The 25,010-nt window shown below is 44.8% G+C and overlaps 1 protein-coding gene across 7 annotated transcripts in view; it reads right to left on the bottom strand.

The window, feature by feature from the left end:
• C9H8orf48 (chromosome 9 C8orf48 homolog) overlaps nucleotides 1-25,010 on the bottom strand; it is a 235,027-nt gene that overhangs the window by 83,025 nt on the left and 126,992 nt on the right. For all 7 annotated transcript variants that reach the window (XR_006582174.1, XR_006582178.1, XR_006582175.1 and 4 more), the window contains one exon: nucleotides 12,916-12,989. The gene's annotated coding sequence lies outside the window, so the exon portion shown is untranslated. The remainder of the gene's footprint in view (nucleotides 1-12,915; nucleotides 12,990-25,010) is intronic.

The following is a 25,010-nucleotide window of genomic DNA, read 5'->3' as shown; positions in this document are numbered from 1 at the left end:
GATCTGATTGCTGTATGGGGAGACGAATCTGTGCTCTCAGAACTCCCTTCTAAAAGATGAAATGATTAAGCGCAGCCAGACACCAGGGCGGTTAGAAGAGCGCAGCAGGGCATGCTGCACATGAGAAAAGCTTTGAAAACCAGTTTCATGATTGGCCAGGCTACAGTGTGAAAGTTCTGTTTGTTTCTACTTGATGAAAACCCGCCCCTTTGGTTCACTCTACTTCCCTGTAAGCCAACCGCCCTCCCCTCTCTCCTCTGATCTCCGCTTGCAGAGGCAATAAAGTCACTGTTGCTTCACATTCATGCATTCTTTATTAATTCATCACATAAATGGGGGGATAACTGCCAAGGTAGCCCAGGAGGGGTGGGGGAGGAGGGAAGCACAGGGGTGGGGTAGTTGTTGGGGCACCCCCTAGAATGGCATGCAGCTCATCATAGAAGCGGGATGTCTGGAGCTCTGACCCAGAGCGGCCGTTTGCCTCTCTGGTTCTTTGGTAGGCTTGCCTGATATTCCAGACAGGACTTGCATCTGAAGAAGTGGGTATTCACCCACGAAAGCTCATGCTGCAAAACGTCTGTTAGTCTATAAGGTGCCACACGATTCTTTGCTGCTTCTACAGACAGGACTGACTCTCCATTAGGTGAAACTTAAAGAAGGGAATGACCTGGAGTCACTCCCATTTATGTCCAGGTGCCCCTGACCGACCTCACCAAGGCCATGCAGGAGCACCCAGGTCTGCCCAGGCGCCCCCGACTGACCTCACCGAGGCCAGCCAGAAGGAACCAGGAGACAGCAGCAGACAGTACAATACAGCTGCTAACCGTCTTTGCTAACCTGCGAAGGCAAGGAGCTGCTGCTGTGTAGCACTGCAGCACCACATCTGCCAGCAGCACCCAGGAGACGTATGGTGACAGTGAGCTGAGCAGGCTCCATGCTTGCCATAGTATGTCGTCTGCATGGGTAACCCAGGAAAAAAGGCGAGAAAATATTTGTTGCTGTTGCTTTCACGGGGCGGGGGAGGAGGGGGGCAAGGGGCTGACGACATGTACCCAGAACCACCCGTGACAATGTTTTTGCCCCATCAGGCATTGGGAGCTCAACCCAGAATTCCAATGGGCGGAGGCGACTGCGGGAACTGTGGGATAGCTACTCACAGTGCAACGCTCTGAAAGTTGATGCTAGCCGGTACTGTGGACACACTCCACCAACTTAATGGTCTTAAGTGGGGACATACACAATTGACTGTGTCAAATCGATTTCTAAAAATTGACATATTAAATCGACCTAATTTCATAGTGTAGACATACCCTTAGATTGAGGTGGCAAATGTGATAATTTGATTTCCCCATCACTGATGTTAATTCACATTTTTATATGTCACTCAGTTCAGAGCAGGATGCATAAAAATCTATAGTAAGAAAATCTGATTTTTAAACTTAAATCAGATTTTATTTAAACAGGTTTATTTTTAAATAGGTCTATATAAAATTAAATTTGAAATTGATAACCTGTTTTAAGGCTCAAACTTATTACATGTTAAAATCATTGAAACAAAATTAAAAAAAAATAATTTTAAGCAGTATATTTTTTTCTGCCAATTTTTAAAGGAAGTCATACTGCTGAACTAGTGGAAGTTAATGGCTAAACATCTGGAATCAGAGTTTATTGACATGCTAAACCAGCTTTGAGAGCAGTCACCTCTTCTGAAGGGGCTATATATATATATTTTTTTCTTCAATTCAGTTTAGTCAACTAGTTCAGTTCAGTGACTAGTTCGTTTAAAGTTAAGAAACTAATTGGAAGCAGAAAAAGCAGGAAAGCTTGTTTTCCTCTTCCAATCTGTGAATAAAAACTAGGTGTGAGAAGGTGAGATCTACTAATTCTAAAATCCTGAAGCATGTGGTGACCAGAAACAATCACTTAATTTATTAACTACAAATATTTCCTGTGCTTATTAAATGAGTTTTAAATGCAAAACATGTTTTGATAAGTTTATGTATCAGCACTTTTAAGGCAGTTTTATTTAATAAAAAATCTAAATACTGTTCTGTGCATTTTAATTGACTTTTAGTTTCCATCCAAATAGAGCTTGAAACATCACAAGTAAAAAATTAATAAATTGAATAAATAAGAAATGCATCACTTACCATGTTAAGATAATAAAGAATGTAAAAACTAAGATTCTGAATAAATGTAAGTTAAGCTATCAAATTGCTTAAGTAATGTATCCTTTTGGTTAGCAAAAAGTAGCACCAAATTTAGTGTAAAAGCTATATTCATTTGCAAATAACATGTTTTAATGGCTATGAACTAATGACAATCAATCTTTCGTTAAGAAAATAACTGAAGTACAAATGCAAAACATGATTAAAGTTTGATTTAGACCAAGGTTTACTGCTTATTTAAATCACAATTAGAAGAGTTGATTCAAATAGCTTTGGTTTAAATAAATCCACCCTGGTTTAGAGATCAAAACCAACCTTGTCAGTTTCACTTCCTTTTTCATGCATAAGCTCAACACTGTTGCTTTGGGATTTTCAACATTGCAGGGGAATATTTATATCTCTTCCCCTCCTTCTGTCCCCCGAAACGCTGCTTTTACTGAACCAGGATTTAGGCTTGCTCCACTTTCAAAGTTTTTTTTAAACTAGTGATTGTGATGTTCATTGAAGAAAAGGCTTGTATATATTAGGTGCATTAAGCATTACCATCAGGACAACACCCAAATGCCAAGTTTGTCCTGGTGTATCAGCTGCACCGTCATGCTTCCAACTTCGGGATAGCAGAGCTGGATTTACTCCGAAAATATTTACCTCAAATTTAAGTGAAAAAACAAAAGGGGCTATTTCATTGTTTTGATTTATTGGGTCCTTTTTACTCTAGTATATTATAAGATATAGGATTTCCTCAGTGCAAAACAGCAATAGGAAATCATGATAGACTGAGTCCCTTCCTGGCTGTATACCTTGACAATGGCAGAATCATAGTGATGAATAGGCCCGTAAATAAGATATTAAAGAACAATTCATTTTTAGTTCTGCTGAGCAACTGCACCAAGTGAGTTGTAAATACTTTAAACTCCCAGAAGATTTTATACCCCTTGCAACAATCTTTTCATCTCCATCAGTATCCTGTAGTCTTCCACTATGAAGACACAACCCTGAGCTCTTCTGGCGTACTTTGCTCTTATAGTAATATTGTTTTAGCCAAGAACAGTTAAAAGAGATGCTCTCAAAACATTAGTTTTAGTATATACACACACTGCAGAATCTCGTATGGATGGAAATGTTTCTTTTTTTTTTTTTTTTTTTAAGTGTAAACATTCTCCTGCAGAGTACTAGAACTAAGGCTTTGTCTACACTACCTTGTGTCACCACAGCCATGGTGTGCAGTGTAGCTGCTATTTATCAGGCAGGAGAGCTCTCCTGCTGACACAAAACTTCCACCCCCCACGAGACCAGAGTGCTCCTCTGACAAAGCGCTGTTCATAGCGGTGCTTTTCGTCAGTAAAACTTTTGTTGTTCGGGGGGTGTTTTTTTTTTTTAATAATCCTGAATGACAAAAGTTTTGCTGATGAAGTTCCAGTGTAGACAAAGCCTAAAGGTTGTATTAGTGCATGAAACCCAGACTTCAAAACTGACTAAAAACATGAAGTATAAGAACCAATATACTTTCACATTCAGTCTGTCAGATTCACAAAAACAAACAAAAAAAAGGCCAAAACCCTCACCAACTACCTACAACAAACCAGTTGTTGTTGTGTTTGTTTTTGTCAGAGTTTCAAAAATGTTTCAGTTCCAGTAAAGTTTTGTTTTATGCTAATTCTTGTTTTAGCCATAACAGTTTCTTCTGACCCTAATTAGGTCAATCATAGGTGAAAGGCTCTTCTGTTGGTTTGAACTGACAGACCAGTGTTCTATTGTGCATATGCACAATGGGGCTGAATTAAAGTTTCATGGGAATGTTAATCTGGCATTTCCTAACTTGTGAGTTCTTGATTTTGCAACCTTAACACTTTAAATACAGGGTTTTTTTTTACTATCCCATACTATAGCATTAATCAGCACTAAACTGAACTTCTATTTTCTTGCATGGTAATAACTAAAATCATTCTGTGAGTTATTTACAGAAGTAAATAAAACCTGGTCTCTACCTAACTTTGCTTGTTTTCAGGAATACAACCAATCAAGGGCTTCTCCGTTTATGCTTTTAGGAGTTTGGCTATGATCCAGAGTGTTTCCTGGCCATATAATGGCAATCAAAATAATGCTAATGCTGGCAACACTTACTGGAATGATAAACGTGATTTAAACAGATCCGAGACCTTTGTTCTCCAACTCAATATAACCCTTACCCATGCTATTAATGTTGGTAATATTTTTCCTACCACCAACTACAGCAAGAATATGGACTCGCTAAACTACTGCTGGTTTCTGACATCTATAAGTCAATCTAATTAATAGTGAGGAGTTAGCTTTTCTTCATTAACCATTAGCCTGTAATTCCCATAAGATGATACCTGACTCTATCATGTTCCCCCCTCACCCCCCGACCATCACCACCAGGATTCAGTTGCTTTTTGAGTTAAAATGAATATTTTCCTAATGTTTAGCTTAAACTTTTCCATCCTTAGCTTCAAGTCACTGATGTTGATAAATTGGAAAGGGTTCAGAGAAGAGCCATGAGGATGATTAAATGATTAGAAATCACACTTTACAGTAATAGACTCAAAGACTTCAATCTATTTAGCTTAACAAAGAGAAGCTTAAAGTGTGACTCAGTTACAGTCTATAAGTATCTACCTGCGGAACAACTATTTAATAATGGGTGCTTCAGTCTAGCAGGGAAGGTATAACATGAGCCAATGGCTGGAAGTTGAAGCTAGACAAAATCTGACTGGAAATAAAGTGTAAAATTTTGACTGAGGTAATTAACCATTGGAACAGTTTGCCACGGGTTGTGGTGGTTTCTCCATCACTGACAATTTTTAAATCCAAGCTTGGATTTTTTTTTTCCTACAAGATCTGCTCTAGGAATTATTTTGTGTAAGTTCTATGGCCTGTTATTGTACACAAGGTCAGACTAGAGGATCACAATGGTTCCTTCTGGAATTGGAATCTATGAATCTTTAAAACAGAGTATTTTCCTAACTTTGTTCATATTGTTATCTTGAAGACATTTAGAGTCTTTTTGCTTATGCCCCCTTGGAGCAGTCTTTTTTTCTAAATTATATACATTTAGCTGCTTCAGTCCCTCCAATGCCAAAATCTTTATGCCCATGCCCTGCAAGGCAGAATGCATCCTACAAATTGATTTGCTGATCAGTAGTAAACCTCTATAAATCACCTTTAACAGTACAATACAGTCTTAGTTTCCTTCCTAGAGTTCTCTCTCTTCCAAGAGGAGTTGTCAGGTCCTTGGCTTCAGAGCAAATTTTCCTGATGAACAGCAAATTCTCCTAAGGGTTGAAGTTAGGGCTGTTACTACATCTGGTCAAGAAGAGGGACCTATCAGGAGCATGCTTAGAACAAAGAATGATTTGGTAGTTATTCTGCAAGTCAGCAATTATTGACTAGGGCATCTGTCTTATCTGGGCATAGGCACTGGCTTCCTCAGGGGCTGGGGCCTCCTGCTCCATCCCAGGCCCAGCCCCCACCAATGTTCCCTCTAATTTTTTATATCTATGCGTGGAATGAATTTTATGATGTGCACCAATATGGAGGTGATGTGTGGCGTGGGTGAGGCTGAGGGGTTTGGAGTGTGAGAAGGGGCTCAGGGCTGGGTCAGAGGGTTGGGATGCGGTGGAATGAGGGCTCTGGCTGCAGGTGCAGGCTCTGGGGTGGGCTGGGATGAGGGTTTTGGGGTGCAGGATGGGGCTCAGGGCTGAGGCAGAGGGTTGGGGTACAAGGGGGTGAGGGGTCTGGGGTGGGGATGAGGGGTTTAAGGTGTGGGAGGGGGCTCAAGGGCTGGGGCAGAGCACTGGGGTATGGGGTGGGTGAGGGCTCCAGTTGAGGGTGTGATCTCTGGGGTGGGACCAGGGATGAGGAGTTTGGGGTGCAGGCAGTCCTGGGGCTAGGGCCAGCATGGAGCTCTGGAGCTGAGGGAGAAGCCCGGGGCAGCCCTGCACGCCCCAACTTTCTCCCCTCTCCATCTCCACCCACCCTCTACCTCTCTCTTCTCCAGGCTGCTGTGGCTGCATGGTCCTTTATAGCCTGTTGCATGGCCAGGCAGCTTAGAGGGAACTTAAGCCCACACCTGACCCCTTTCCCGAAACCCCCATTCGCATCCCACCTCTTCCTGCCCCTGCTCCATCCCAAGCCCTGCTCCCACCCATCCCTTCTCCCAAGTCCCTACCCCACCCTGCCTCTTCCCACCCCCTCCCCCAAGCATGCCCCATCCCCACTCCTCCCTAAGCCTCCTGCATGCCACGAAACAGCTGATGGAAGCAGGCAGGAGGCACTGGCAGGGAGGGGGAGGAGTTGATCAGCAGGGCTGCTGGCTGATGGGAGGCGCTGGGGCGGAGAGGGGAACTGCCAAGCACCTGCTAATTTTTTTCTGTGGGTGCTCCAGCGCCTATGTATCTGGTCTCATGCTGCAGTCCTTACTCATATAAAACTACTCAGAATTCAATCAGTTGCTCCAACAGACTACCAGGGAGTAAGGGAGCCAACTGAGGGGGATAGGGACATTGGAAAGAAGCTAAATGATTTCTTTGCACCACAGAGGATGTTGTGGATACACATACCCGAAATGAGTAGGACTGAGGTAACAGAAAGACAGAGCTGCGAGAACGTGAAATATCCAAAGCAGTGCTAGGACTTATAAAAAAGAAAAGCAACAAATCCCTAGGATGTCCAAAAATTCAAGGGGATTTCCAAATGAAGCCACTGAGCTGCTAACAAATACATGCCAACTTTCCATTAAAGTCAGCTGCTGATATTGGAGAACAGCAAGTGTTGTAACAATCATTACAAACGGCACAAGGGTGATCCTGAGAATTACAGCTCACTGAACCTCATTTAAGTACCAGGTAAACTGGTGAAACAATGATTAAAGAGAACATTATAGAACATCTAGTTGAATAGGGTGAGAGGAACCAACCAGCATGACTTCTGCAAAGAAAAGTCAGATCTATCTAATCTACTTGAATTCACTTGAACATGTAAACTAAATAGTGTATACAGAAGAGCTGATTGATATAATTTATCTGGACTTTCAAAAAAGTCTGATATAAGTTTTGCCTAAGAAGTTAAGGGGACTAAGTACTGGGAGATAAGAGCCTTGTACCGTCAGGGATCGGAAACTGGGTAAGAGTCAGAAAACAAAGTAAGATTCAAAATGGTTTAGGTATTTATACAGATAACGGGGCAGATCCTCAGCTAGTGTAAGTTGTCATAGCTCTATTGACTGCAATGGAGCTATGACAATTTACACTAGCTGAGGAGCTGCTCCAGTGTGAACATCTACCGTTATATTGGAGAGGGGGGAAAAAAAAGGTATAAACTCCTTTGCTTCAGGACATAAGCCAACCATAGTTGCTGGAGTTACACAAAGAAGCTTTCCCTTTGCGCAGGTTATTTTATAATTGTTTATTACAAGGATCCTTATATCTTCCTGAGAAGCTGCTCATACTGTATAATGCTGAAGATGGGATACTGGACTAGGTGGTTTTACTGGCCCAAACTAGTATAGCAATTCCTGGAGGAAGCAGAATCCAGGTAGTCAGCTTCCTCTACATTCTGCCTGCAGGTCCTAGCATATACAAACATCCATCACCAGAAGTGTAGCCCTTTTACTAGCAAGTAAATGGGTCAAATGACCAACACCATCCCACTTTTAAGTCTGCTGAATTTAGCACAAAATTGTGAAAAATCAATATTGGAACTCTGAGGTCAAAGGAAAAAGAATCCAATTAGCTTCAACATGACTCGGATTTCATCTAAAAATGCTTTAAAATTATACAGTTATAATAAATTTGATTTTAAATTATTTGAGTATACAGGCAACAGGAAAATATCAGGAAAATAACAAGGCAAGTTACCCTTTGATATCAATTGCAAATTCTGCTGCAGAAATATTGAATTTATGGCACAGTAACCACCAATTTGTTGTTCATATGTGGATATTATTTAAAATGCTGATTATTATGGCTTAAAAGATAAAATAATTTGCACAAAGACTGACACCAAAAAACCCAAAGAATGCAAGTCTTCTATATAAACAAGCCTGGTACATGGAGCTATTGTTTCAGTTTATACCCCTCCACCCCCATGAATCCATGACTTGAAAGGCATCTTTCATACTCTTCATATTTGTTCTGTGTGTCTAAAACTGACTACATTGCTGTTCACAAAAGAGAGACATTTAACAGGTCCCTCATTTCCTATATTGGATTTGAGCGTTACACAAAAAAAGAGACAGATAAATGTGTCCTACTTATGGTGAAAGATAACTATTTTATGTTCTTTGATATGGTGCCCAAAATCTGACAACTAGGTAGAGATGCTTTTCTTCTCAAAACAAAAAAAACAATACTTAGAATAATAAGAAACAAGCATGTGATGTTGCTGCCTTTTGTCATAAAGGCTGAAAAGCTATTGATTTTCCAAACTGTATCTCAGTTGATCCAAAAGGCCATATCTCAGCAGAGCAAGAAGACTGAAATTCCAAAGAGAGAAATTGGATTGCACAAAGGACAGCTGCCAACTTCCTCCCCTTTCAAATACCTAACCTCTCAGATGTGTCTTGGCAGGCAAAGCAAGAAGAACTTTGAGGCATCTTAAGGATAGTATTGTAACATTCCGGGGAGCAATCCAGACCAGTGAGGGGTTGTGTCACTAGCTGCACCGTAGCCTTGGGTGTCTTACAATGCTTTGCTGTTGCAGCTCTCAACCAGAGCCACTCACACACAGCCTACCAGCATGCAGGTCACACCTTCAGTGTCTGTGTATAGCTGCAGCCCTGGTCCAGCAACTCTGACCTCAGCACCTATCAGCAACACACCAATCACATTCTAGCTTCCACCAGTCTTGGTTACTACTTGCAGGGTGACCCCAACACACTTCCAGTCCCAAATTTTCCCCAACATTTGTGTTCTGCACTGTCCAGCCTTCTCCTGGACAGTTCAGAGATTAAAGGTCCATTGCCCCTGTAAAGGGTCAGCATGCCAGTTTGCTTACCAAACAGTTCAGTTTAAACACAGCACTGGATGGGTTCAGATTAAAAATAAAACAAGTTTATTTAACTACAGAGAGAGAGAGATTTTAAGTGAGTACAAGTATCAGTTAGAAATGGTTACAAGACAAATAAAGATAAGACACTTTCTAGTAGCTAAAACTTAACAAGCTAGACTTGATTCAAGGTAAAATCCTTATAACAGGTTACCAGCAACATGTCTGACCAAATTCTCAGGATTAAAGCCCAAAGTCAAAGATCGGTTCCTTGGTTTTCTTAGGTGAGAGAGAGAGAGAGAGAGATAGCTTGTGGTATTTTTGCCCTTCACTTGTATAGTCCAGTCACCATTTGAAATGCATTTTCCCCAAGGGCTACCCTAGATAAAGTTCATTCTAGCTGTGAGAAAGGAGACATGGAGTCTAGGGTGAAAGAGGTTCCATGTGGTTGTTTGCTAAAATGCAAATTGATCTGTTCCTGCCCCTCTTCATTGCCAAACTATGGCCACTGGACAGGTGATTGCCAATCAACTTTGATGACACCTGGCTAAGGTATCAGTTTGTCCTTTGTCTTTGAGAAACTGGTTTACCCCTCCACAGAGTTGTCTGATAAGCACATCATAGTGATAATTTGAGCTTATGTTCGTACCTCAGTACGCATGTTGTACATACATTACTCAAGAATATTGATGATCAGTGTATTATTAGCTTTTAAATGATACTTCACAAGGCATATTTTACACAGATTATTACAATGATGTCCAGTGTGTGAATACAGGGTTTTTTTTGATCACCAGTATCTCTTCCTGTAAAGCAATGCAGACATTCAAGAGCTGTGGGCTCTGCTAACATTTGGGATTCTGATTCATAGGAAGGCTTTATGCTTTGGGGGGAAGCCACTTTGAATCAGAGTTTCTTTGATACGTAGACTATATACAAAAACTATTTATAAAGTACTCTTCATTTCTGACAGAGAAATAAGAAGTCTTTGTTGACCTCCAAGTGCTCACAATCTGATTTTAGGGACATTTATGGCAAGTTCAGTGGTCTCATGCCAATCCTTTATGTTCTAAAATGCATGCAGGATCTATCCACATATTGTATATATTCCCCAAATCTATCAGAGAAGATGAGAAAAAGAAAAGTAGTCTATGGACAGGTCTGGGTGCCAGGATCTTCCAAGTTCTAATTCTGGGATTATAGTGAGAACTAGAGGTTTACTAGCAAGTCTATTCTTTGCCTGACAGTCTAACTAGCTCCTGCTGTGTCTTTTGCCCTCATCTACCCTTGGATTAAATGCAAAGTTTTTCCTATTAAATGAGCCTTCAAACTAACTCTGGAAGAGACCAAGTATTTTAATTTTTTTAAATGACTTAAGTCCTTTGTCTCCCCCTCCCTCCCTTGAGAACTGAGGCAAAAGGAAAGATACAGAGCAACAGACTAGTCAGAGGAAGCTAGATTGGAACTCTCCTTTTTTGTTTTGGAAACTTTGAAATAGGCAAAGCCACAGTTGGTATTATGGGTACATGAGAGACCACCTGCAGTTCAAGTTGCATCTCCCTCTCTGTTCTCTCTTACCTTTACTCAGCTCTTATCTCCTTCCTTCCCTTTTCACCTTCCTGCCTTACCATATTTAATCCTCCATTTTACTCCCACTCTCCTTTACCTCCATCTGTCCCGTTTTTCCTTCCACTCCCACACCCTTCCCTCCCTTCCTTCCTTTATAACTCTACTCCTACCTCTTACTCCATCTGCCCCAATGGTCTGCCCCTTTGCATTTCTCTTTCCTTCTTAACACCGTCTGCTTCCTCCTACTCTCCCATCACAAAACACCATGTTTAGCTCAAACGTGTTAAGCTATTTCTTTGCACAGGATAGCTGCTTGTGGGTTGCTCTCTAATCTCTTAATGTATGTTTTCTTCATACATCAGTCCTGTGCTGTTTGGGTGTGTCTTCCTAGGCAATCCTGAAAAAAACAATTCTGGTTCTATTTGAAGTCACTGGGAGCTTTGCCATGGACTTCAGTGGTTTAAGGCATAGCTCTATGAGAGCTGACCTATAGCCATGGTAGTATATTGATAGGAGTGAGTGCAGATATTACAGCTTTTAGTCCCAACTCTGGCATAGGTCTTCTTGGGTGCCTGCGGTAAGTCACTTCTCTCAGTGTACCACCTACTCTTGTCCCCGTCTCCAAATCTATAAAATGGGGATCAGTTCTCTCTCAGAGAACTTAATTTGTTCATGTTTATAAGGTACTGTGAGATTTTCTAATGGAAGGTACTATGGATATATTTAATTATCTGTTTGAGAAGACAAGTTTCTCTGGCTTTTTTTAAGTCTCTCTTTATGCCTGTAAGTCATAGAAAGTTTCTCTTTTTCACAGTCCCTGCAAAACTTAACTAGACTTCATAATCAATAGGATGCAATGTGTGCTTAGCTCTGCAGAGATTGTACTGGACAGAAGCCAGTTTCAAATCCTAGTAATCATTTTCTACGATTCTGCTTTTGGAAAGGACATCCATATTAAATGTTGTGTTGCTGCTGTTATCTGGTCTTGGAAGATAGCTGATACTTCAGAATCATTGTTGGCTAGCAGCACTTATTACAGAAGTGAACATGCCTTTGCTTTACACACACTGTGAATAAATATCCACATGGTGTGTGGCTGCAAATGTCACCTCAAGATACCTGCAGTATTTTTTAAGAGTTATTCAGAATTTATAAAGGAAAAATAATTCAGATCATTTATTTTCCACTAAGCAGTTTGAATTTGCCAGCAGGGAAATAAGAGCTTCCAAGAACTTGCTATTATTAGTGGGATAGGAAGATATAGTTTTCACAGTTCTTGGAACAGGGTAGGATTGAAGATTACTTTTCTGAGCTAAGAGTTTTGATGTACTGGGAATAAGTACTCGTTTTCATGCAAATATTTTACCTGGTCTCAGTTTTGTTATTAATAAACTTAGAAAGATAGTTGAGGAAAGAAGGGGAACAGGAATTTGGAAATTATTTTGATACCCGAAGGTTGTATGACAAGTCAGCAACCCCATGTGTAGAGTATTATAAAAATGAGAGAGAGAGAGACAGGGCTACCTATAGGCAGAGTTGTCAAACCCACAGGGCATGTGGTGGCCTGAATTTCTCAGTGGGAAGTGGGCGGGTCGGGGCAAATCACATGGCCTTCTTGCAGCTCAGTTCAAGCTAAGGCAGTCAGAAAGATCTCACCCAAAAACCTAACAGGTTCTCTCATCAGGAAAGAGGGCTGGCTTTTAGCAGAGGGAAGGTTTTGATATTCATATATATATTGTTTTCAATCCCAGGTATAATTCACAATCTCTAGAATGTAATGCCCAGGAAATGGACTTTAAGATAACTGTAGTAGTAGAGATACTCCCCAAAAAATCCCTCCCCATTTTCAAATAAGACCCAATAAGCACTGTTTCAGGACACTACAGGAGAGTTTTCAAGACTATTTCACAAGGCTGGAGTAAACTTACCAGCCTGAGCACAATCTCCTCACCCGCTCCTTACAATGATGAAAAAGGAAAAAAACATTTTGGAGTGATATTTTACTTGGCCTTAAAAAAAAGAGAAACTCCTCTCAGGCTAATAGGTAAGTAGAACTTTCACAAGGCTTGTTTAGTGTATGCTCCTGTTGTGCTGTATGTGTTCAATAAAGTAGCCAATTCTTCACTTAATACCAAATTTTAGTATTTGTTGAGGTAGTGTAACAGTTGCTTACCTTTCTGCTATCAGGTACAGTCCCTTCCTGAGTTTCCCTTGCTCTTGGGAGTTCATTTAAGTCTCCAGCCAAACCTAATAATAATAACAACAACATCATCATCAATCATCCATTCCTTCCTAGGTCCAATGCAAAAAGATGTCCACATGAAACAAATTCTCCAGCTATGCTCTCCTTTCCAAGTTATAATAATGATACCCCCAGTTGCTCCTTAATTCCCCTCCCAGGGCTCAGCTCTCTCAGGCTTTTTAGCCAAACCTCCCCCCCCATCTCTTCCTCAAGAAACTTTATCCAGTCCTTTTGTTCTCCCTTTAGCCCTGGCCTGAGGCTCTTCCAAAGCCCTTTGACGTAAAGGACCCAACAGCAAAACCCGTCAGATGGAGCAAAATGCAGCTTTCCTTCCCAACATTTGTTGCTGCTAGGCCTACATCTCTAACCATCCTGGGAACTATAAGTCCCAGAATCCCTTGGTTCTGAGATGAACCCACAGGGAACAGAGTCATGCTACACCTTTAGCTTCAACTGAAGGACAATACCAATTCTGTTACAATCAGAATGCGTGTGTGTTTTGGAGAGTGCCAAACACACTGGGCTGCTAGGTAACCTCAACAAACCTTTGCCTAGGAATAAAGCCATATTCCAGCCACAGCTCAACTCTTATTTTTGGAAGTATGCAAAAATTTGGTTCCTTTCTTCTCCCTTATTATTTGTTGTGTTGCTGGATGGGAAAGAAAACAGTGGACAGAGCACTGACAGAGAAACTCAGAAGGAAGACTCAGTCAGGAAGTTGTGGCTTGGTTTTCCAATGGAAAACTCTGTTCTTATATATTTACTAACACACATTACTTTTTTTTTTTCAAGTGAACAAATGTAATGTTTGTGACAGAGCACGCAGGTGTTGTGTGAACTTCCCTTCCACAGCTCTGCCTGTGGAACTTAGGTGAACTTGCAACACCCCTGCTGTAGCAATATAGACACCCCTTCTCAAAACACAGCTCTGCCAATGCATCTTAGTCCAGATTTGCAACACATCCTACCACAAGTCCTGCTTTCAACCCCAATTCTATCAATGCACCTCAGTCCAGACCTGTTACAGCCTCTGCTTACTCTGCTTCTGTGCCCTTCCACAGCTCTTCTGATGCATCTCAGCCTTGACATGAACTATCTACTGCTTATTCCACTCTCTAGCCCCTTGACTGGAGAAGTCCAGTTGTGTCGATTTGTCATTATTTGGGGGTTTACACAAACAGAACAAGAATGGGACGTTCCAGACAAGCCTAAATTTGAATTTGGGTCTCCAGCACAAAGAGGCTAGAGCCCTAATACATTGCATCATCACAACACTGATGAATCCGATACCTCCTTGGTTCACGTTCCCAAACTCAACAGTGGCACTGGACTTTTCTGAAGAACGCTGGTTTCATATTGGTGCATGCTGAACTCTTGACCTTTTGTTGACTCAGCTTGTAAAGAAGGGGGGAGGGATAGCTCAGTGGTTTGAGCATTGGCCTGCTAAACTCTGAGTTCAATCCTTGAGGGGGCCACTTAGGTATCTAGGGCAAAATCAGTACTTGGTCCTGCTAGTGAAGGCAGGGGGCTAGACTCAATCACCTTTCAGGGTTCCTTCCAGTTCTGTGAGATAGGAATATCTCCATATATTTATTTAAGCCCCAGTATAAAGTGAGGCCTTTTCTTCCCATCTAAAATCAAATGAATATTTGTCCCTGCACAGGCTATTGCACCCGAAGGCTCTCTGAATATTGATATGGAAATTGTTCCCCTGCCCAGTAAGCCCTGCAGTATCACATCCAACCTGTCAGAGCTCATTTTCAGGGTCATTATTCTGGGGTCTGGAAAACTCTGCCATCCCATCTCCAATGTTTCAGAGGCATGAGCTCCCCTGGGGTACAATCTACTTTTAAATCTGTCTTCAATCTTACCTTACAAAGCTCTGCCATAGAGGAAGGAACATTTCTATATATACAAGACATAAACGAGTGGCATGTGCGTCTGGGTCTGAATGTCCATTTCTGTCTGCCCACATCTGCATCTTTGCCTGATTTTGTGTGTGCATCTGTGTTTTATCTGTGTATGCACAACAGATTTGAACTATACATGAGAGGAAACAAGAAAACACCTCAACTGTAATGAGAAACCCCTGGGTAAATACCGTATAAAATCAGTGCGATTTCCCTAGCTCTGTGTTGGGTGCGGGTAAATGCTGCTTCTGTTATTTTAAGTTGGATGATTCTTTCAGAAAACCTTGATATCCCTACCAACAGCATCTTCTCTTGTGCCCTACCCAAACAATGGCAAAAGCTGTAGGAAATTTTTCACTTCAGTTTTGTTCTTCAGCGTACTACCTGCTCTCTCTGTCCCACTCTCCACTAATGCTCACTTACTATACATACAGAAACAGATATGTCCCCAGTCATACTGTAATGTTTCAATATAGAAAGAGCAAAAGAATTTTCAGCCACACGTACCTTTTTATAAAAAGTTTAGGACAACAAGAAAGAACTGAGTCTGAGAACAGATTGTGTCCTGCTCTGCAACAGGCTACAGCAACTCTAAGAACACAATAACTCCTAAAGGATATACACAGGGACAGTATGTAGAAGTTGAAGGGTGGAGTACCCAGGAAATAAAAGACATGACAGTTTCAAATCTGCATATACTGCACATATGATGACATACAGATAAACAGAGGTGCAGATACATGCAATATTTTCCTGCATTACTAGAGGCTTAGGGAAGTTTTCTGTGAATGGAAGAGCAGATAGGTGTGCTATCCCACACAAATACACCACTTTTTTTTTTGAAGTGCATTAGAAAGACCTAGCTTCAGTAAATATCTAATATGAGAAGAGTCAGAGAATGTTAAACAGAAAGAGCAATGACATATTCCACCACCTGAACATGCTTGGGGCTGGGGCTTCATCATGTATTGGGCCAGGACTCCTGGATTCCATTTACAGCTCTGCCACCAATTCCTTCTATAGCACTGGGCACGTTACTTCAGCTCTCCACCAAGATTGTCATGAAGAAGGGAGCAATGTGTGGCATGAGGGATAGGGGGGTTTTCTGTATATTAGGAAATAGATTGAAACCTTGGCCAAAGAGCCATCAGATGGTGATAACTTTTTGTCACTAACATACTAGCTTTGGTTGGATTCAAAGCACCATAATAAAAGCTTGACATCCATTCCAAATCCCTTAAGCCACCCTACCACCTTGATTCATTTATTTATGTGTAAGCGGAGTCAGGATGAGCTCTACCCTGACATCTGGTGGTGAATTATGGCAAGTTGTGCAAAACAACTTCAGGGGCTGGTCTTGTTTGCATAGGCACACCCATCCCGCCTAGCATGAGCCCACAGCCACCCAAATGGTCACTTTGGCTGCTGTGGAATCCCCAGTTTCTCTGTTATGGGGCAGGAAGAATAAAGTGTTGTTACCCTGATTATGTGAATCAAGGCCAGTGGAACTGTTTTATGACAGAGGGATTCACCATCAACTAAGTAGCACTTGCTAGATAAGGGACATGGGTTCCAAAACCCAGTGAATTGAGTGAGTGAGAGAGAGAGGGAGGGAGGGAGGCTGGGGGCTGGGTATTTGTGCCTGGTCATGTGGGCTCCCTTTGAGGGCCTGAAATGTCATTTGCACCTCCTCTTCTCTCCACTGTTGAAAAGCAGAGCTAATTTTGATTCTATTAAGAGTCTAGTTACAGGCTGCTGTGCTGAATTCACTTTGGGCCAATGGTGCACCAGCACTGGGGCTCCCCTACTACAAGCTGAAATCACTGAGTGCTGAGTTAACTAGGGGCGGAGCCTGAAGATATATTGCTAAGTGGCTGGGAGAGCAGAGCAGGTTGCGGGATGGTTGGAGCGGCCCATGGGATGGCGAGTGAAGCAGAGCGGAGCAGGTTGCGGGATGGTTGGAGCGGCCCATGGGATGGTGAGTGAAGCGGAGCAGGTTGTGGGATGGTTGGAGCAGCCCACAGGACGGCTGGTGGAGTGGCAGAGCAGAGCAGTTTGAGGGATGGCTGGAGCAGCTCATGGGACGGCTGGTGGAGTGGAGCGGCTTGTGGTGAAGGTTGCAGCAGAACCCCATGGAGAGGCGGGGCAGTTGGCCTTGGACCATGTAAGATGCCCCTTTCCCCCCTCTATTTCCACCCAGGCTGGGGAGGGGGTAAAACTCTGCAGATAAACTTTTGAACTCTGGGGCTGCACTGACTAGGGACAGAGACTTTTGGGACTTTGGGTGATTTTTGGGTTGCTGGACTCAAGAACCAAAGGGAAAGGATGTGGCCCAATTTGCTGAGGTGGGTCTTTGCTCATGGTTTGGTCTATGAACCCTAGTTGTGGTGTTTTCCCAATTTAATGCTGAGGTCGTTTACCTCATGTTATTAAACATTTTCTGCTACACCGAGACTCTGTGCTTGCAAGAGGGGAAGTATTGCCTCTTTGAGGTGCCCAGGGGTGTGTGTAAGATTTTCCCAGGTCACTGGGTGGGGGCTCAAGCTGGTTTTGCATTACGTTGTTGGGAGGGGACCCCTATGTACTGAACCCAGCCCTTGCTGCTATCAACTCAGCCTGGAAGAAGGGTTACATATACAGAATGCCTGAGAATGAAAACTGTAATTATTAACTATTTCCTCCCCTTCCCCACCCCTTGGAGAGATAAAAAACAAAGGAAAACCACAAAATTAAACCAAGCACCATTGCCTAACGGAGACTTCCAAATAAGTGAAGAACCCCACAACACCAGAATACAAATTCTGTCACAGTGCCTGTGTACTGATCCCATTGTTCATCATTCTAGACTAGAAGCATGTGCAGCAGTTTTACATTTGTATGAAATATACACAGACAAGCTACACAAAGTATTAAGGGTGCATGGTTAAGCATTTAAGTCACATATATATTTTTAAATAATGGAAATATTTCTGCACTCTTGTGCTGACATGGCTGAATTTTTGGCTAAATAAACAAATAAATAAATAAATAATGTTGTATAAATTGAGGCCCATATTCTCAAAAAGTGTTTGAGAATCAACTGAAACCAATGGGAGTTAGGTGCCTAAATGCCTTTGTGGATCAGGGCCCAAGACCCTGATGCTGCAAATATTTACACATGACTAACATTACTCATATGGCTATTTGCAGGGATTGGACCCCTAAGCATTGAAAACGTCTGCCAAAAGAGCAAGAGTTTTAGAGAGGCCTTTGAATGGAGATTGCTATGCAGCCTAAACTAGAGAGGGTTTTTTTTTAATCTATATGCACACATTTTTGATGTGCCTATTAGTGTTTTGGAGACTATTTAACTTTTTGACCTGGTGCGGTGTTAGTTCTTTGATGCATCCCCTAAATCTAGAAACATCCCACTGAGACATGTTTAATTGTTCATGAGGAACCTTGGCCATAAAGGTCTTGCCTTTGAGATCAGGGCTTTATTGGGAGTGTCTGTCAGAGACCATCCCCTCTCTGGAGCATGGGAATCACTCCAGGAACCACAGAATCTTTGTGAACACCCATACTGGCATTTTCAGAATCATTTTAGCCACCTTAACCTCATCTGACTGTACCTGAGCGCAGTATCTGAGCTTCCTGTCATGAGGCTTCACACACTGTACTGTGATGTTGCAAACAAGTGTCACAGAACTTCTGCTATGTGATGGAGCCATGTAAAACCTACTGGTGTGTTTGCACATAAGCAGAGATCAGCTGGCTATGCAGTGGCTGGCATTTAACCTGCTAGCTGATACAATTGAGAAAAAAACCCTAAGTAATATTTTTGAATTATTTCTGGTATCGAATACATAAGACTTCATATTTTAACACACCCATGGCCACCCAGGACTCCAGGGCAGTCACTATTCTGCCTACAGGAACAGAACTTGGATCCTCCTGCTCCAAGAGCACAAGACCCTACTGCTTGGCCTAGTTGAGGAGACTCTAAACATCTCACTGTATAAGTTCTATGACACAGTTGGGGTCCAGTTCTAGCCAGTAGAGGGCAGAGCCACACATACAGACTAGTCACTTCACAGTCAGTCGCCTTAGACTTTTCAACTTCAAGTGAGAACAGCAACTCATTTGCAAGTCACATAGCCAGGTGACAAACAACTGCCAACTTCAGTCAGTAAAATCATGTTTGTCAGGAGACTCTGTGGTGACAGCTTTAAATAGCCAATTAACCTTAGCAGATCTCAGGGACTTTCCTGAGAGCACACTGATTACTACAGTGCCTTGTAAGATATATTCTTCCTCTTGCTTTTAAATGCTTGCTTATGCAAAAGTGTGTGGCTGCCTACTAGCATGAGCTCAGGTGCTGTGGATGCATGTGCACCACAAACCAGTTGGAGCAGGACAATGCGGTTCCACATTTGCCCTTCCTCCTCCACCCCCTGGCAAGAGTCTTAAAAATTAGACACGGAAAGGCCTGTTTCACACAGTCCTGCCAAAGGGCTGGAAGGTTAGAAGACTATTCCTACAGTATATTCTCAAGGTGCCACAAGTACTCTTGTTCTTTTTGTCCAGTCCAGTTTTAAGTATGTTCAAGTGCTGAAACTACTCCAGCTTCATTTGGGAGACTATCACTATCTCAACTGGATCTCACCAGTCAGAATTTTCTTGTGGCAAGCGTACAATATTTCATTGCTCAATTACTCCCACCTATAACCATTTAGATGAGGTACTATACAGTACTCTGTTAGACACACAAGCTACTGCAGTACCGCTTTTGCATTACTTTTAACAGTCCAGTATCTTTTAAATATAATGTTAGGGCTTTTTAATCCATAGATCTCAACACAGCTCAAAAAAATTCATAATCTCAGTTATTCTGGGGGATGGGGAGGGAAAGGTACTTATTTCTATGCACAGAGAAAACCAGCTTTCTTAAATTAAGAGATAAGAAAGAACAGAAGTAAAGTTTCCCTGGGAAAGCTTACAGTGTGTCCTTTCCAACAGCCTGCACTGATCTCTGGGAACAAAATGGCTTTTGCACACAGATTATTAGAAACAGAAAGTTGCAATACATAAAAAGCAAAAGGCTTTGCACAGGAGAAAACTGAGACACAAAGAAATGAAGCAATTTGTGCAAGATCATTCGACAAGTCAGTTGCAGAGCTGGGAAGAGATCCCACTTCTAACCCTGTGATCCTTGCCCTGTTCACTAGAACATGCTGCTTCAGGGAGGCAGCATTGCCTGCTGGATAGAATACTAGACTGGAACTTTTGAGATCTGGGTGCTGTTCCTGGCTTTACCACTGGCCTGCTTGGTGACCTTGGGCAAGTCACTTCCCCATTCTGTGCCTCAGTTTCCCCATTTGTAAGTGGGGATGATGATACTGACCTCCATTGTGAAGCACTTTGAGATCTGATGAAAAGTGCTATACAAGAGCTAGACCATGCTGCCTCCTGGATCACCTAAACAATTCCTTTACCCCCAGCCCTTAGTAATGAGATCCTCCACAGACCATTATCATAGTCTCCCGAGTTGCCCTTAAGGCAAGCAATACATTTTTGGTTATTTTAGTCTTTTCTCCAAGTCAGTCCCTCCAGACCCTTAATCATTTTTATTATCTCTCTGCCTTTCCTCCAATTTGTCTACATCTTTCTGGTATTAACATGCCAGGAACTGAATGCAAAGGCTCTGGCTCCAAGCTCAGTGCAACTCATAGGCTGAGGGAGTCAAGGGACTTTATGCCACTGTTCCAATCTCCAGATTAAGGATTAGAGCATCCTGCAATGGCCAGAATGGTTAGAATTGACTGCTCTAGCAATACTTCCTCTTCTGCAGGATGATAAGGGGCAGGGGGCAGCATAAAGATATTCCACTCTCTCTATGCTGTCTGGGGTAGCTCCTTACATTAGCGGTATTCCCAAATGGTAGACCCTGTACTGGAGTCACATGTAACCCACAATCAGGGCTCAAGTCTCACCATATGGGGTGCAAGAAAGAGACACTGGCCCAGCATGATCTCTAGTGTAACTCCATTGATGACACCAGAGTTGAATTTGTCCCATTGTGTCTGCAAACCCTGTCAAGGGAACTGGGGTGGGGTCCCATTCTGTTCTCTGTTATACCAGAGTTACTCCAAAATTTGCACTAGTGTAACAGAGCAAAATCAACCCTCAGTCAGCTAAGGTGACCAGATGTCCCAATTTTATAGGAACAGTCCTGATATTTGGGGCTTTTTCTTACATAGGCTCCTATTACCCCCCACCCCATCCCAATTTTTCACACTTGCTATCCGGTCACCCTACAGTCAGCATCCAGCACAGACTTCCTCCCAATGGGCAAACTTTCTTTTGCTGTCATGGGCTAATCAACTTGACTAGGACACATATAAGGAAGCTAGCAAGAAGTTTTCAAAATATCAGCCAGAAGCTGCTCTTGCATGTCAGCCTCACGATGAAAAGACCAAGAAAGTTCAAATGCAAAACAACTGGTTTCAGAGACTCAGAAGCCTGTCCTGTGCTGCTATATATCCAAAGGCAACAAACCATGTCAAACACACAGGGACCAGTTCAAAGTGTCTGAGAGCTCAAATGGTCTGCAGAGGAAAATCAATGCAGGCAAACCTGTCTTATGTATCCACATGAGACTAGCGATAAATAAATTTAACAAAGTGTAAGATGATTGTATTCAGTGTGCTTCACGTTGTCTTTCAAGTGCAAGAAATTGCCTAAAAATGGGTCTGTCTTTCTATAGATTTCGTTGTATTGTCCATGGTCTATGAAGCACTAACAGGGTACATAGATCAGTTCTTTCACAGAGCTAGAAATGGAGAGTCAGCCTTACAAAACTAAGTGTACGCAAGTCATGTATAAAGCAGAGACCAGAATAGTTCATGGTAGGGTGGGAAAAATAGCTCAGAGAGTGATGCTAAACTCACAAGAGCTGGCTGTGTTCTAAACAACCAAACCAGCTTGTCATTGTGACATTGACTCTGAAGTGTTCTCCTCTATGGTGACCAGACATCCCAATATTATCAGGACCATCCCACTATTAGATGCTTTGTCATATATATATATATATATATATATATATATGCAACATACCCCCACCCTTGAAAAAAAGTGTCCGATTTTTCACACTTGCTATCTGGTCACCCTATCTTCTATGTAGCGTGACAAAGTTCCTCTTCTACCTTGGTGGGTCCTGCGCTTATTGACAGATTTGCTCACCTCAGTGATCTTCCCCTCTGGTAGAACCCACAGTCTGGGTCAACTCTTGTTGATCAGGAGTTGGGAGGTTTGGGGGGAACCCAGGCCCACCCTCTACTCCAGGTTCCAGCCCAGGGCCCTGTGGACTGCAGCTGTCTATAGTACCTCTTGTAACAGCTGCATGACAGCTATAACTCCCTGGAATACTTCCCCATGGCCTCCTCCAAACACCTTCTTTATCCTCACCACAGGACCTTCCTCCTGGTGTTTGATAATGCTTGTACTCCTTAGTTCTCCAGCAGCACACCCTCTCACTCACAGCTCCTCACATGCACACCACAAACTGAAGTGAGCTCCTTTTTAAACCCAGGTGCCCTGATTAGCCTGCCTTGTTTGGCTACAGGTGATCTAATCAGCCTGTCTGCCTTAATTGGTTCTAGCAGGTTCCTGATTACTCTAGTGCAGCCCCTGCTCTGGTCACTCAGGGAACAGAAAATTCTTTCTCCAGTGGCCAGAAGATCCCCCTTTGACTCCTCTGCTGTAGAGGCTAGGAGGGAGAGGGCTGCTGCTGCTGTTGCTGTTCCTGCTGGGCCCTCGCTGCTGCTGCTGTTCCTGCTCCGGCTGCTCCCCTGGCTGGGCTAGACACCACCACCCACCCCCTTTCTCTGCTGTCTGCTTGCTGGCTGGCTAGTAGATTTCCCCCCCACCACCCAGTTGCTGCTGTTGCTCCACCCACAGCCCCTTGGGGGGGGGCTGCTGGCCCGCTCCCCGGAGGAGGGGAGTGAGGGACCCCAGCTCCAGTCCTTGTTGCTGAGGCAGCCACCACCACCATCTTCTGAGCGGGGTCCCTCCTGCCTAGCCACCAGACCACCACCTGGAGCTGCTGGAGCTGCTGTGTTAGCTGCTGGGGAGCTGCTGGAGCCCCGAGGAGAAGGAGAGTGCTGCCTGCTGCTGCTGGAGGACCACGTAGAGACTCTGAAGGCCACCGTGGAGGGGGCACCTAAGGACTGAGTATTTTTCGGACTGTGCTCTTGTGGTGGGGGCTTGGACTGTGTCTGTTGGGACACTGGGGGTGTGGTGTGGAGCCTGCCCCCGGTCCATCTGTGTCCCCCTTTGCCCCCACCACCGTCGTTGCCCCCTCCACCACCCCCGCTGGCGCTTTTCCATCTGCCTCATTCTCCTGCCTCTGGGACTGAGCTGCTCACCTGGCTTGCCACGCCCACCTCCACCATTTGGGCTTGCAGCAGCAGCCAGCTGCATTGACTTTTTGCACAAGTGCCCGTGGGCGCACCCCCCACCCTTGGCCTGGCCCCCTTTCCTTTGCCACATTTGTCTGCCCCACCCATTTCCTCTGAGGCCCTGACTGTCCTGCCCCAGCCCTGCAGCTAGCCCCGTGGTCCCACTGCCCTGTTCCTAGTTTGATTTTCCCCCCCGGCCCTGTGATCCCCCAGCCCTGATTGGCCCCTCCCCTCGTGCGCCCATGCCCCCTCCCATGCACTTGTGCCCTTCCCCCATTTGAGTTTGCCCTTGTTCACTGCACCCCCCCCATGCTGTTAGCCCCCCTGATCCTCTAGTGCAACTAGAGGAGCCGGAATTCCCCTCTGGGTCGGTGGCCTGCCACCCTCCCGCCCCTGGGTCCTTGCTTGCTCCCCATGCCCCTTTAGCCTTCCCTTTCTGGCACCCTCCTCCCCTGCCTGCAGCCTAGCGGGGAGGAGTGGTCGTCTCCTTTCCCTCCCCTCCCCTCGCTGTTTGTCCCCCTTCCCGCTCTCGTTATGGCAGGGGACGCGGCGGGGGAGACCCCTCGCGATGCTCCCACCGCCCCTCCTCCCGAAACCCCCGTGTCCGATCCCCAAGCCTCTACCTCGACCGCCGCTGCCGGTTTACCTGCCACTGCCCCCGCTGGGGCACCGGCAACGGCGAGTATCGGGGAGACGTCCGCTGCTGCCACGTCCTTCGCCCCTTCCGATTCGGAGGGACCCCCCCCAGCCGGTCGGAAAGGTCGGGGTGGGAAGAAGGGTAAGGGCCCAGCTATAAAGACCAGGCCCTCCATGGCGGGGACTACCCCCGCTGCCGTGGTCCCGCTACCGGCCGCGGCATCCCTCCCCGCTGTTCCCTCTACCAGCTCCGCAGGTGTCCCTCCCCCGGCCCACAGGGCATATGCCCAGGTGGCGGCGGCCCCCCCGCCTGCCGCTACTCCTCCGCCTGCCGCTTCCACTACCATCTTTAGCGGCCGGGGCCCCTTTCCTACCTTGACTAGGAAGCACGGCGTCCGTTGCCTCCTGGTGCCCGCCTCGCCCCACGTTGAAACCTATGTGAGGGCGTTGGCGAGGGTAGTGGGGCCCACGGCCATTGTGGCGGCCTCCAAAATGTACGGGAAGGTGGTCTTCTTCCTGGCGTCGGAGGCCGCCGCCCAGGAAGCGGTGGAGACGGGTCTGGCGGTGGGGGGCGTGTTTGTGCCCCTGGAACCCTTGGAAGACCTGGGGGTCCGCTTGGTCCTGACCTCCGTCCCTCCCTTCCTGCCCAATGCCGCCCTGCTGCCCGCCCTTTCTGCCCTGGGGCGCCCTATTTCTGTCATCAGCCCTCTCCCGTTGGGCTGCAAGGACCCCGCCCTCCGTCACGTCCTCTCGTTCCGCCGGCAGGTGCAGCTTCAACTGCCGCCGGCGGCACGTGACGGAGAGGCGCTCGAGGGGTCCTTTGTGGTCCCCTACCAGGGAGCCCGCTACCGGGTGCATTATTCAACGGGGGAGGCCCGGTGCTACCTCTGCCGGGCGATGGGGCACGTCCGGAGGGACTGCCCCTTGGCCCGGCACGGAGGAGCGTCCGGGACCCCCGAGCCCCGGTATGGCGCCGGCCCCGTCACCGCCAGTGCCCCTAGCTGCCCAGCACCTGACGCTGCCCCTCCTCCTTCTCAGTCCA

The sequence above is a fragment of the Mauremys mutica genome, chromosome 9, assembly GCF_020497125.1.
Source record: "Mauremys mutica isolate MM-2020 ecotype Southern chromosome 9, ASM2049712v1, whole genome shotgun sequence".
Lineage (NCBI taxonomy): Eukaryota > Metazoa > Chordata > Testudines > Geoemydidae > Mauremys > Mauremys mutica.
The sequence above is the reverse complement of the archived record's forward strand: the minus strand, read 5'-3'. Positions and strand labels throughout refer to the sequence as shown.